Consider the following 14,873-nt stretch of genomic DNA (forward strand, 5'->3'; position numbering starts at 1 on the left):
TATATATATATACATATATATATATATATATATAATACTATGTATTTAAATACGAATACATTAATAGCACTGTAAAAATATCTGGTTAAATTTACGGTAAATACAGCAATATTAGAATAATACAACTCTGAAAATAAAATATCATCATATGTCATGTGTCATGCAGGAACTTCTAGGAATGTTCTTTTGCTGTTTTTGACTCTAACCTATATATTCCATAGTTCTTACTACCAAAAACCATACAAAAAAATGGTGTTTGTGCTATCCTCCTTTAAAATAAATTCCACTTAGTTTGACATTTTGTTATGCGATGCATTTACATTCAGACAAGTGTGACAACTTTTAGGGCCATTATAAATCTGTTTACAGAATAAGTCAAGGGTTCAAGTATGCAGGGTTAACATCATTGTTCTTTAAAATATACTACACAAACATAAATAATTTATCTTCCTAAAAAATGACACTTTACAAACCAGAGAACAGATAACACAAAGAAAAAGAAGAAAAATAAAACTATATTCTGCTCTCTTTCTAGCATATGCTCTGCAACAAAATCCAATTCATTTGGAGCTATGAGAGCAAAAGGCTTACTACGAAAGATAGAGATGAAAAAGTACCCATACACAAAACAAGATTTATCTAGAACAATAATAAAAGAACACATAATTATGTACTAAGTGACTTTAAAAGAGGAAGCCAGGTTTATTGTTTGTTGGTCAGATTTAGAGGTACAAGATATTTAATATTACAACACATGGCTTCCAACATAACAGGAGAAGATATAAAAACATTGTATAAGCAACCCATGAAATCTGGATTTAAGATATGACAAATACACCTGCTAATATGGCATTCCATATGCTGTATCCATGACAGGGTCAGTTTAGTTCAATAACAATGTTAATTGTATCAGCCAGCAAAAAATGACTTAGTGCCGCTTTAAGTCAATATTGAACGCTTGGGACATCAAGTGTGTATTTTGCAGAATGTTCTCACCACTGAGTGTTGGCAGGGATAATTCAGGTATAACCTTGCCGATGAGGGAAACTCAGGGGTTGAGAGTTTGAGAGCGGCAGTAAAAGTCTCGTCAGAGAGTTTAATGGCCGAACCCAATGCTCCAATCCATTAGGAGCAGGGTTATGAGAATTAGAGCCCTTTAATCCACATCCATTAATACTGACTGCCAATAACACATTTCACTGCACTAAGCTTTTCCACAACCCCAAAACATAGAATAAATGAATGAATACATGTAAAAAGCAAACTATAGAGTTTACAGTACAATACTTTAAAAGTACTCTTTCACAAAGTCAAAGGCAAATGCAAGAATTCAGTTCAAAAATCAATGCAAAAAGCATGTTTTGGGGTAACAACACAAACTGCATATATATATATATATATATATACATTTTTTCAGGTTCGATATTGTCCCCATCACTTTTTTTCATGCGGCATGGACGTACCTAAAGCATTGCAGATGAAACATATCCAGCTGACATTCATTTCTGTTAAATAAAGTTGCAATCTGGTGCTAGAATCTGTTGTTTTTAAAATCATGTTGAATGTTTGTTGCGATGTTATTAGCGATGGCACGTTCTCTTTTGGCTTGTGCACAGTCTTCACACACGAGCGCTTTGACATTGCGGGGATCTGTTCATTCCGGTTAAATCACAAAACAAAATACACACAAACGTGTCCCTGCTCTTGATATACGATCACTGATGAACATCTTTTTAATAAGGGAAAAACAAAATGATGCATGGGCAGATTAGAACCCAAAACCTCTGACATGCCTAACGAAAATTCTACCACTAGACTGCTTAGGAATACAAATGTCCATTGTGTGTCTATGTATTTATTCACTGACGTGAAGAATCCCGGGCCTAATAATACATTTTATTAACATGTAAGAAACTATCATGTTAAAAATGAGTTCTATGTCAATACATTAACCCCCACTCCCCCCCCAAACACTCTTTCCTGTCCCACCCACTTCTAAACGCAAAGTTACATCAACTGCACACCCACATAAAGTGCATCAACTAATGTTAATGTGCACACCTTGCAATGTTAAAAATATATCTGCATATACATATATTAACATCATCCTAACTAATATTAACATATAGAACTGTAAAAAAAAAAAAAAAAACAGACCTCTGAAGAATGTAAAGTATATCTACTTTTAAATGGCCTTCCTTCACCACCACTACCATCACAAAACTGTCTTCTGAACTATATATAGTACACATTAATTTGTGTTTACCTAAATCAATATTCTCCTTAAAAAATGCTCAACCAGAGACAAACTTTTCCCATAAGCTTAAATTCTGTACCTGATATTAAATGAATGTTCAAACCACACTAGCCCGCTAGAGTTTTACAGGCTTATATCTGTACAGCAAACTTTTGGCAAGTGCAACGCTGAAATTTAAGGTCCCATTTTGGTTAAAATCTTAGAGGTTTTATAAAGCCAAAACTTTTATACAGGCACACTAATATAGACCCAAAGGAATGTGACAGGATTGAAAATACTAGTGCAAAACTGAACCAAAAATGATTTGTTGTCGAGATGTGGACCTGGTTGAAGGAGTTTTGACATGCTGGACAACGAAAACATTTTATTCATATTGAGGACACAGTCATGTTTGTGCACAATCTTTTGGTGTTAACAGCACAGTCAGGCATATACAGACAAGAAATTGCCTCTCCCCATATTCAGTCGTGTCTTTTTTTCTGAGTGCATGTTTGTATGTATGAGTGCTGTCGAGCGATCCAGACGCTGCCTAAATTCCGGCGGGGCGCATTCCTGGCAGGACGAGATTGTTTTAGAAGCCTTCAATAATAAACAGCTCACACAGCGCTCGGAGACCGGCCCCATCAGCTCATCTGTCCCTCTCTCTATATATACTCACTCCTCATCATCCTCTTTCATTTATTTTCAGTCCATGTCTATGTCTTTATGTTGGACATATTTATCTGTGTATGCTGTATGCACAGATGTGTTGAAACATGAGTATATTTGTGTAACTCGTTAGCATACAGAGCATCGCTCACATCTCGGCCGTCCAGCACAAGCGGTTTTGTGTGTAACTGTGTTATGTTAAAAAACAAAGAGCTATCCTGGGTTGTTCGTGGTTACTAATGTCACAGGAAGTGACTGCCAGATTACTGATTAGCTGGGACAGAGGTTACTTTAACAGTTTTACTTTACCTGTCCCAAGAGATGTAAAACAATTCTACAGTTTGTTTATTTGTATGTGTCACAAACAAAAGGAAATGTTACCACAGAAATATAATAGTTTCTTGGGAAACATGAGTATATTTGTGTAACTCGTTAGCATACAGAGCATCGCTCAGTGCAGAAGCACATCTCGGCCGTCCAACACAAGCGGTTTTGTGTGTAACTGTGTTATGTTAAAAAACAAAGAGCTATCCTGGGTTGTTCATGGTTACTAATGTCACAGGAAGTGACTGCCAGATTACTGATTAGCTGGGACAGAGGTTACTTTAACAGTTTTACTTTACCTGTCCCAAGAAATTCTACAGTTTGTTTATTTGTATGTGTCACAAACAAAAGGAAATGTTACCACAGAAATATAATAGTTTCTTGGGAATTTACCATGGTAATACCATGGAATTTTGAACATACTGGAGGGTCCAAAAGTCTACATTTTTGTTCCAAGGAATAAAGAAATACATGTCTGAAATGACAAGACAAACTGCAGTTTTTGGTGAACTAACACTTCTAACAGTTTTGACTGCCAGATTACTGATTAGCTGGGACAGAGGTTACTTTAACAGTTTTACTTTACCTGTCCCAAGAGATGTAAAACAATTCTACAGTTTGTTTATTTGTATGTGTCACAAACAAAAGGAAATGTTACCACAGAAATATAATAGTTTCTTGGGAATTTACCATGGTAATACCATGGAATTTTGAACATACTGGAGGGTCCAAAAGTCTACATTTTTGTTCCAAGGAATAAAGAAATACATGTCTGAAATGACAAGACAAACTGCAGTTTTTGGTGAACTAACACTTCTAACAGTTTTGAAAGCAAACAGGTTGTTCACCAATTTTCATATAACCTACTATTCATTCCTTGCTCACACTTTATTTTAAGGTCCAATTCTCACTATAACAAACCATTAACTATGACTTTTAGGTAAACTCCTAATTTTCTGCTTATTAATATTTAGTAAGGTAGTTGTTATGTTTAGGTATTGGGTAGGATTAGGGATGTAGAATATGGTCATGCAGAATATTTGCTTTATAAGAATTAATAAACAGCCAATAGGTTAGTAATAGGCATGCTAATAAGCAACTAGTTAGCAGTGAGAATTGGTCCCTATACTAAAGTGTTACCTATTACTTAATAAATTTAAACATGGACAGCATTACTTATGTTAGAACATATTATTTGGGCCAAGATATGAGAGAAATTCCATGCTAAAATAATTTATGGAAATATTTCTTTGTCATATCAAATGTAATGATGTATGATTTACATGTAAAGTATGATTCATGTAAAAATCTAGCATCATAACAATTTTTTTAATGAAAATTACACTGTTGGGTATGTAATGGTATATAAATACCATTGTAAATGATTATGGTAATCAGTGTCATGGTATTGCAATGTCACAGGAGCAATTTTATTCTGAGGTAGCTTATTTTAAAAAACTTCACAGCAGCACCCGTCAAATGCACTACATTTTTACAAGAGGGTGAGAAAACAGCAATATGTTAAGATTATGTTAATGTTTACATTAGTGTGTTGTGCTTTCAACCAAATATTACACGCAACCTCTTGCATCCTGGAGGATGAGGCCTGCTATGGCACAATCGAGCTCATAGACTTCCATTTCTGTCTATCGTATCCATCTGTCTGCTTAAGATTTATCTCGCTTTGCCCTTGAATTTGATGTGTTTCTGACAATTGTTTTTTAACTGCGTCTGAAGATTTGACTGTCCATCTTGAGAATCTGTTTAATGTGAATATGTTTTATTCTTTCTGATCTCTCTCTTTCTTTCTGTCTGTGGCCTCTTCAGGGTTCGTATCGATTTTAGTTTAGGTCAGAATGCCAAGGCTGTAAGATATAAATCAGACTCTATATAAGCAACAGAAAATGTCAGGCTAGGATTACACCAGTGTGCATGATCATAATACGCTCCAGAGCTGATTATGCATTGGGTTTAACATGTGACCTTTGACACAGATCAATACCGCTGATTTTATCCATGGCTTGGCTGGTTAGCAACATCTGGATCAAAAAAAAAATCATATTCCTTTATTGGTTGCCATTGCAAATAGGATGTGAATGGGACTGTGCATAGATATATAGTAACGGTGTGCCCATTTACGCCACGACTGGGCTTAGATTATGCACAGATGATGCAACCAGCCCCAAGTAATTGGCTCAAAAGTGTGGTCCTATGATCAAAGTTGGCAGATTTCAAAGCACATGCTTTAGGAGGGTCCTGAGCCAGACAAGCAACCGCCATTGCTAACGGCTAACAGAGAGTTTTCTCTAGGTATTAGACCTGCTTGGACTGAAAACTGTATAATTAGCTTATAAATGCCCTTTGTTGTATTTTAAACAATGGATATACAACTGCAACTGTTACTGTATGTTTAAATCATATCTATAAAAATCAAAGTGTGGTGGGTGAGGAGCGGGCGCAGGTGTGTATGGGAAATTGAAAGCAGAATATGAATCTAGTGCCACAAATTGAGCAGCAAATAAAGTTAGATTGAAGAGATCAGAAACAAAGGAATACAGCTGCGTTCTGCTCCTGCCATCTGTGCTTTCTGTAAATTTAGCGAGTGTGTGATAAGGTGAAAATTAAAGCAGCTTAAGGGAAAGTTGTGTTGAAAGTCCCCAGCTCTACACACACATATGGTCCTTAAATCTATATATGCAACATTTTGGGATCATTTTTGTGAAAAAGCGCCTTCCAAGAACATGTGAAGGTAAGACGTTCAGGTCCTGTGTGGAAAATGACTCAAGGCCAGCCAAACACACACACACTCTCAGATGGGTCCAGGGCATTCTGTGTCGCTGCTTTATTCATTAATCTCTCTGGAGATGTCCCCTTGTCAAATCACCTCTTGTTCGGTGGTATCTGTCCCAAAACAACATCACTGTCTGGTGCCACAGACTCACAGCACCACACACAAACACGCTGTCCCACTCAGTCCCCCTGGCATTGGCTTTTACCCAGAATGCCATTTCCTGTGCCTTGATATGATCAGCGTTGGGAACAGAAAGCCCTCGACATTCTTTTCCCATGAATCCCGTGTGGCATGTGGGTTGGGGGCAAAGGCATGGCTGCTGAGCTTCCAAATCAAATTACTCCAAAAATATTTACCCAAACAAGATTTTGTTGCATTTTTGTGACTCACTGCTCTGATTTCTAGTGCAGATACATAACTTCTGTCACCATCTACTCACCCACCACTTCACGTCATTATTTATTCACCCTCATGTAACTTGAATCTCATTCCGAATATTCACACCAGCCACATTCTTCTCCATTTTTGTTCCAAGGAGAAATAAATACATGTTTGGAATGACAAGACAAACTTCAATTTTTGGTGAACTAACACTTCCTGCAAAGGAATTTTGTATAAGATCTTGGAGAGTTTTGAAAGCAAACAAGAAGTTCACCAGTTTTGATATAGCCTACTTTTCATTCCTTCATAAATTTATACATGGACAGCATTATTTATGTTAGAATATGTTATTTGGGCCAAGATATGAGAGAAAGTCATTTATGGCAATATTTCTTTGTCTGTGGAGTCTAAGGAATTTCAGGCAAGTACAACATTAAAGGTTAAACATGCCCTTCATGTGAACAGGACATTCGTCAGAAAATCAATCTCTCTCTCTCTCTCTCTCTCTCTCTCTCTCTCTGTGTGTTTATGGACTTTCAGCGAGAAACTGTGATCACAGCTCCTTTTGTTCCCATGACAACCAGACACCGTTCAGATCAGACAGGTTGAGGATTTGCCCAGTACACTGACCCAAATCAGCCTTTCCTTGTGCTGCTATGCATAATTGCATGATGACAAAATTATTAATTGTAGCTTGTGTATGATGCGTGTGCATGCATGTAAAACAAAAGACTTTACCATCAATATAGTGCCACAGAAATCCCAGTGTAATTAAAGGAATGTCTTCTGTATAAATGAAGATTTATCTTCAGTATTTGTGGTGTAATGTTGATTAGCCTAGAACATAATTTAGAATCGTCTCTCAGTTATTTTTGTAAAGAAAAAATCTCAGTTACAGTAAGGCTTAACGTTAGACGTGTTAACATTAATCTAGATCAGTGTGTTAGATCAGTCTTTCTGCTTTGATGTCGAGACCACATAATGGAAAAATTACCAGGTCTATCAACATAAACCTAGTAATTTTTGCATGATAAGTGCAAAGAAGGCTCTGTTTATGCAGAGCAAAGTTGTGGAACGAGTTGAAATTATTTTCTGTGTAAATCTACATTACGCAACAAATGCTGTTATAGGGAAAGCAGAACATTCTTGTACAGAGGGTTTAATCAAGGCAGCTTTTATGGAGCTACGGTGTAACAAAGAGGATTCAAAATTAGATTTTTTTTTTCAAAGAGAAAGAGAGTGAGAAATAAACTCAGAGCTAAAGACAAAAAGAATAGTGAGACCTGTGAAATCCTGCTTTAACACATTTTAATATGTCAAATTAATTCAATGTAAAAAGCTCAAGTGCTAACAGCTTTTTACAGCTTTTTAAGGCATGAAAAAGAACAAATCCCATGTTTTCTGTTGTGAGACCTATTAGATAGGTTTAAAAGACAAAATTTTGTCTAATAAAAAATTAACAGAGCACGAAAAAAAAAAATAACATAAATTTTGCATTCTTCAAATGTCCATGGATATGGAACGATGAAGTTAGCCAATCACAGCAGTTGGTGTTTACTTCAGTTTCTGCAAGAGGCAATTCCGCGAGGTTGCGTGTTTTTCATAAAGAGTGAACATGAGGATGGAAAATAAAAAAAAATGACCTCTATTGGTTAAAAAAAAACTTAATAAACTAGCCGCAAGAAACATAATATAAAAATCTGAAACTGCATTTCATGGCCCCTTTACAATTGTGATACCAAAGAGGTAACATCCTTTGGAACCTTTCAGCATGACCATTTACTGAAAAAGGAAAGAATAAACCTTGTTTGCGGAAAGTGGCAGGTAACTTAAGTAGAAGGCACATTATAATGGCTAAGTGTGAACAAGACACATGAATTTATCTCTTACACACACAGATGATTATTAATGCCTCTATGGATGGCATGCTATCTGCTGATGGCTGCGTCGCTAGCGGGCACATGTAACATGTCATCACTTCTCGCCGTGGCTTGTCATCACTTTCTGCCGAGGCGGTCTTCGCCATTGCGGATTTATGAATGTTTCAGAACAACGACACGCAGTTCATCTGATGGAGAGCGGCAAAGTGAGTGAGTGTGAACGGGACGATCCCTGCTGCAGCTCTATTAATAACACACAATACAGAGAACTCCAGCACGCTCATTAATGCTCTTCAAATGTGGCAGAAGCTTCATCTTGGTGTCGAGGAACAAATATCAGCTGGCTGATAGTGAAACAGACTGAAATAGAGTATTTTTGTTATTTCAAAAGTTAGATAAACACTCCTAAGCTTATTTCTCAAGGATGGAGTTACACAGACACCCGCATTTAATATTTCATTAGTTAGAGGGGCCTAAATTTATTCATCGAGAGAGAGAGAGAGAGAGAGAGAGAGATGCAAGAGGTCTGATTATTGTCAGTGTGGTCAGGAGTCTTCGGTGGGCCATAAAAACAGCTATAAAGGTAATACTGGTTTCTGTGAGGACAAATGAAAAAAAGAAGTGAAATCAATGATAGGGAGGACAGAGTATCATACAACCTGAGTCTCCCCTCACCTCCACGACTGCCTTGATGTGTGAATTTACAATGAAGAAAAATTCATATTACATGGCCTCATGCAAAAGTAGTCATCTGAATACTGTGCCAAAAGTTCTGATTAAGACATCTATAACTGGTTAAATGATATATGCTCAGATCTTCTGATGTTATTTTTGTCCAAAATACCACACTGATTAAAAAAAAAGAAGCATACATGTTATGCAAATGACTCGAGAACATCTGTTTGGTCTACAGGCCAGCTAAATAGGATACACACACATAACACACTCACATGTTGCGCAGAGTGCGGTGTCGCTTTAATTAACAACATGCAAAAACATTCTGCTCTAATTCTGTCACATGACATGGAAAAAAAATTGGTGCGGGATAGAAATTTAACAGCTAGGTTTCTATAAAAACCATTTGGGATGTTTGTTTTTTTTTCAACTAAACTTTATGATCCATCTGCATGTTTTACATGAAATGCCTACATTTTGTGTCCGAGTTGTCGGTCATAATATGTAGATTTTGTTCTTTACATGTTTTTCTCTCATTTATCTCGAAAAACCCTAATCAAGATGAAGTGCTGGAATGATTAAAGCAAATGAAGCATATTTTGATTATTAAAATGTGTTAATTTGAAACACATTCTTTAAGTTATTACTCACGCAGTGGGTTATTTTCACATGAAAAGGCCTGATGATTAACTCAGTATGTGTTTCAGTGTAGACACCTAAATATCCGGAGAACTTCTTCAGCCATTAATTAAAGATGATGATTATGATGGCGACGAAGATCAGTGCTTATTCATTATAAGTAATCACCATCATTATCATTATCGCTACATGAGCATTTTAGTCCATGATTTGATGTTGCATTTTTTTTGAAAGAGCACCATTCTGATAATTTCAAGAATATTCTATTACAAAATTGCATTAAACTTAAGTTTACAACCGTACTTTGCATGTATTTTATCTACTTTTGCATGTATTTGACCCCTAAAAAGTTAAGCTGATAATGAATACCGACCACCTCAATTTGGTAACCTTTAGTAGTAGAGTTATTTGAGCTTTTATAGTTAACGTTTCAGAGAAGTATATTTTAGCATGGTTAATTACAAACTTACATAAGTTGGCTATTATTTATTAATTTTGCTATTTAAATTCATAACGCAATAGTTTTTGTTTGCCAGCGGCACAGTGCCTAATGGAGTTTGACACTTTGGCTTAGTTTGATTGTCACTGGCGGGTCCCGGGTATGCGTTTAAAACATGTCTCCGAGCAGTAGTGAGGAACGGTGATGAATATTTGATTGAGACTTGATTTCAATTCTACTTAAATTATTCTGGGTGAGAAAACACATCTGTCAGACGTTACGTCGCCATTTATGTGCTTCGGGAAGCATTTTGAATATTTTGTAATGGCTTGATTGACGTAAAGTTAATGTAGTGGATGTGCTCTGGATCACCAGGTCTAATTCGATGAGATGGAATGTTAAAGGGGTCATATGATGCAATTTCAAGTTTTCCTTTCTCTTTGGAGTGTTTCAAGCTGTTCGTGAATAGATAAGATCCCTAAAGTTGCAAAGACTAAAGTCTCAAACCCAAAGAGGTATTCTTTATAAAAGTTAAGACTCGTCCACGCCCTCCTAAAACGCCTCGTTTAAACACGTCCCAACATGTCTACGTCATTGTGTGGGACGATTTTCATAACACCGCCCAAATGTTTACGCAAAGAAAGAAGGCGTAACTTAGATTTTCGCTGTAGTATTGTTGTCGCCGCCGCCGCCATGTTGTTGAGACGCTGTGTTTCGTTGTGAAAGCGAAACTACTTTGTTTGGCCTTCCAAAAGAGGACACAATTAGAAATCAGTGGTTAAGTTGTATTTACAACACTGTTCCAGAACAGTTCAAACCAAATATTCAGATGTGTGCAGCGCATTTTATGGAGGACTATTTCCTGAACCTACAATGCCGGCGATATGACTCACAGCCTGTAAGTACATTTTCATATTTAAAGAATTTGCCACTGATTATTCAAACGCGAGTTTTGAGTAGTGTAGTTTTTTAGCAACGTCATATGACCCCTTTAAATGTTACACGGCAGATGCGTCATGGTGTTAATGTTATTATCAGGGTTTGTCTCAGCACACCCACATCCAATCAAAAACTTGCTCTTAGCAACACAGGTGGCATTCAGACAGATTTCAAAGTGTAGCTGATTGGGTTAGAAGTGTGTGTGTTTACACTGGGGTTTTCCCATATCAGCAGCCCGCAGATCTTCGCAATCCACTGCCAAAACTGAGCTCCTGCCACGGTCCTGACCTGCAGCCCTGCGTCATTCATCAGACACTGATAATTTTTGGCTTTGGGCTTGTGGCGCACAGTCACAACTAAATCACCTTGGCAACTGTGGTTGAGAATGAAAACCTTGATTAACCAACTGGTTATTTATATTTATGTCTTTTTGAGAATACGTCTTTTGCAGTCTCCTAAAATTCTTCCTCTTAAAATTCTGTCATATTCACTCACCCTCATGTCGTTCCAAACCTGTATGACTTACTTTCTTCTGTGAAACAAACAAACAAAAAAAGATATTTTAAAACTTGTCAAAAGGACATAAAAGTCGTGAAGACAATCTACAGGACTCAAGTGGTATATTCTGACTCTGAAGCAACAGAACAAATTGAGTGATTAAAATTCAAGCCTTTACTTGTTATCAAAACGGACTGAGCTATACACACATACACAAACTACATCAAATATGGCAACACAAAGCTCAAACATCATGATATTTGGTCACATGACTTGTGAGAACCAATGACGTTTGAAGTTAGTAGGCATTTGGAGGTTTGAGAACAGGTTTGGAACCAGGGTTTTTATAAAGAAATAAAATAACATAAAAATAAAAAGTTACTCGAACGTTAACTGAAATAAAATACTACATAACTTGAATAAATGAAATAAGTAAAACTGAAATAAAAATGAATAAAAACTATGTAGACATTAAAAAACTGACAAATGACAAAAACCCAACAAAATGACTAAACCTTTAAAATTAAAAATAAAATAAAAAAATAAATAAAACCAATTCACAATATATTAAAAAAATAACATAATATTTTATATTAAATATTAATATAATGAGGGAAAGTAAATGATGACAGAACCTTCATTTTTGGGTGAACTATCCCTTTAATGTCATTTTTTGTGGTTCATACTCTTGTATTCGTGTAATATAGCATTAAAATCCGCTGTCCAGGAGATGACAAGAAAGAGAACTGCTGGCACAGAAGAGATGAGAGAGAGAGAAAAGAACAGAAAGCGAGAGATCAGGGTAGATGTTAGAAGAGAAGATGCTGCAGTCTGAGAGTCTTGCACCCACTCCCGTCGTCATGGAGTTTGTGCGCATGGCAACATGGAGGAAATAAACACTCTCTTTCCTCCTGCATCCTCCTCCAGGCTGTCTGTGATCCTGTTAATGCTGACAGATGTATTCCTCCCAGCGCCCTACACGACAGCATGTGTGCATGCTTGGAAGAGGTGAAGCTATCATACTGGGCGCACTTAGTACAGCTATGCTCTCTAAAACTACCATACTCATAGTTGAAAACTACAGCACTGTCTGTAAATGGCTCTGGACAATAGTGTCTGCTCTGGAAAAACCACATATCAGAGAAACAAACATCAGGCCTGATATATTTTTAGACTAACCCTAGTTGTTTTTGGAGAGGGCTTCATTAGAGAGCTCTCTTGTTAAGTACGATTGACTACATGCCAGTGCTTTCTGTGTTTCAGTCGTTAGAGCTGTCAAACTGTTGGGATGCATTAATATTGTCTACTGTATATTGTAACGGCTAAGGGGAGTTGGCTGACAAGCACAGCACTGTAATCTTTCACTCTTTGTGAAGCATGATCCTATTTGCATACAATATGGATGTACTGGTGCGGTATATAAAACAGTATTTATATACACATAGCATTAGAAATATAAAAATATTTTCAAATAATTTATATTGTATTTATATTATACATATATTCGTTAAGTTATGTTACTATTATATAGTCCCTAACCTAGAGCTCTATGAAATGATTTTTTCCCCAAATTCTGTTTTCTGTTTTAATTGTTAAATTCTATTCAATTTTAATCAAAATTGTGTCTAATTAATTGAAATCATAATTTTAGGGTCCTATGAAATCCGTTTTAATGGTTAAATAAAATGTAAAAAAATTAAAAATAAAAAGCATGTCTAATAAATTGAATTTACAAATCTTTAACTTAATTCAACATAAAAAATATTATTTTAAAATAATACTATTATATTATTAATTTATTTTGTATTCTTTATTTTTATTGTTTTATAGAAATGTGTTCTTTGTTTAAAATTTTCAACATTGTTGTGGCATTTCTGGCTCAAATTTTGTCTGAAATGTAAATTACTAGATGTTATCTTCTTCTATCTCAGCCTCATGGTGTGTTGACATTCATCACAGCACTCTTGCCCGTGTGATATTGCTTAATTCTAGCATGACTGGAACAGTGGATTAAGCAATCAGCATCTAAGACCAGAACTATTCATTGTGTGAAAAACAATTAATCATAAAATCTAATTAGCTCTAATTAATCAGCACAGTTTAGCTTGTCAACATGTGTTCTATTGCTATTGTGAATTGCTGTCAGTCAGAAAGAGGGATGAGGAGAGAAGAAAGAGAGAGAGAAAGAGAGACAAAAAGAGAGGAAGGAGTGTAAGAAAGAAAAACTGAGATCACAGCAACAGATGGTCAAGCTTCTTCAGGCTTCTGTGGATGTTATTTTTATCAGACTAGAGACAAGCTCACAACTTTCACACCCGAGCAAAAGAGAGGAGAGAACTGAAGAGCATGTTTCATCAAAAGCTCAAGAGGGAAGAGATGCACGTCAGCTGTAATGTAGTGCAGCACGGCCATCAGCTAACATGAAAGTTCACTGCAAGGGCTCAGCATGCTGACTTCAGGGTGATACATTGAAAATTGAGTTCATATGCTTTCTGAAACCTCCATCAGATTTATTAGCTGTTTTGATTCAGTTAACAAACTTTCTGCACTTCATTATCATTTCAATTTTACATGTACATTTGTACAGACCTGGTCTAATATTCAAAAGGCTGAAGGTTTGAGCTCCATAAGAGTTTATCCGTGAACCATCACCTGTGCTTTTGATTAATACACTTAAAAGGAAAGTTCACCCAAAATTGAAAATACTGTCATCATTTACTCACCCTAATGTTGTCCCAAACCTGTATGACTTCTTCAATATTTTGAAGAAATGTTTTTGTCCATAGTATTCAATGAATGTTAATGGGGTCCAAAACACTGGACTGTATTTTACTTTCACTGGATAAAACTGAATTTCATACGGACAAAAAAACAATGATACATTTTTCAAAATATTTTCTTCAGAAAGTCATACAGGTTTGGAATGGAATGAGGATGATTAAATTATGACAGAATGTTCATTTTTAGAAAAACTACCTAATAAATGTACCTGTAATAAGTGCTGTTAGGATAAAAGCATCTGACTGCTTACGAACAAAGAAGAACTTTCTGACTGCTTGCCTCAGAATCAGAGAACATGCCAAAACAAAAGCTGTTCTTTATTCAAACACTGCCAAAATAATTTCAATATGGCCTTTTCCACTCATGACCAAATTTCAAGGTCTATCAAAATGAAAGACAAAGCCTTTTAAATCAGTCATCTTGTCGTCTGATTCCCAGAAGCCACGAAGACAGAAAATTTAAATAAACCGAATGTAGATAGATAGATAGATAGATAGATAGATTTTTGAGAATCACCCTTTAATCTTTTGGTTTACGTAGCTGGATATAGCAAATGATGACAAAATAAAAATTTAAAACAAGATAAATGGTCTATGCTTAATTTCATGAAGTGTGTGATTA

The sequence above is a fragment of the Sinocyclocheilus rhinocerous genome, unplaced genomic scaffold (genome assembly GCF_001515625.1).
Source record: "Sinocyclocheilus rhinocerous isolate Xijiao unplaced genomic scaffold, SAMN03320098_v1.1 scaffold1215, whole genome shotgun sequence".
Taxonomy (NCBI): Eukaryota; Metazoa; Chordata; class Actinopteri; order Cypriniformes; family Cyprinidae; genus Sinocyclocheilus; species Sinocyclocheilus rhinocerous.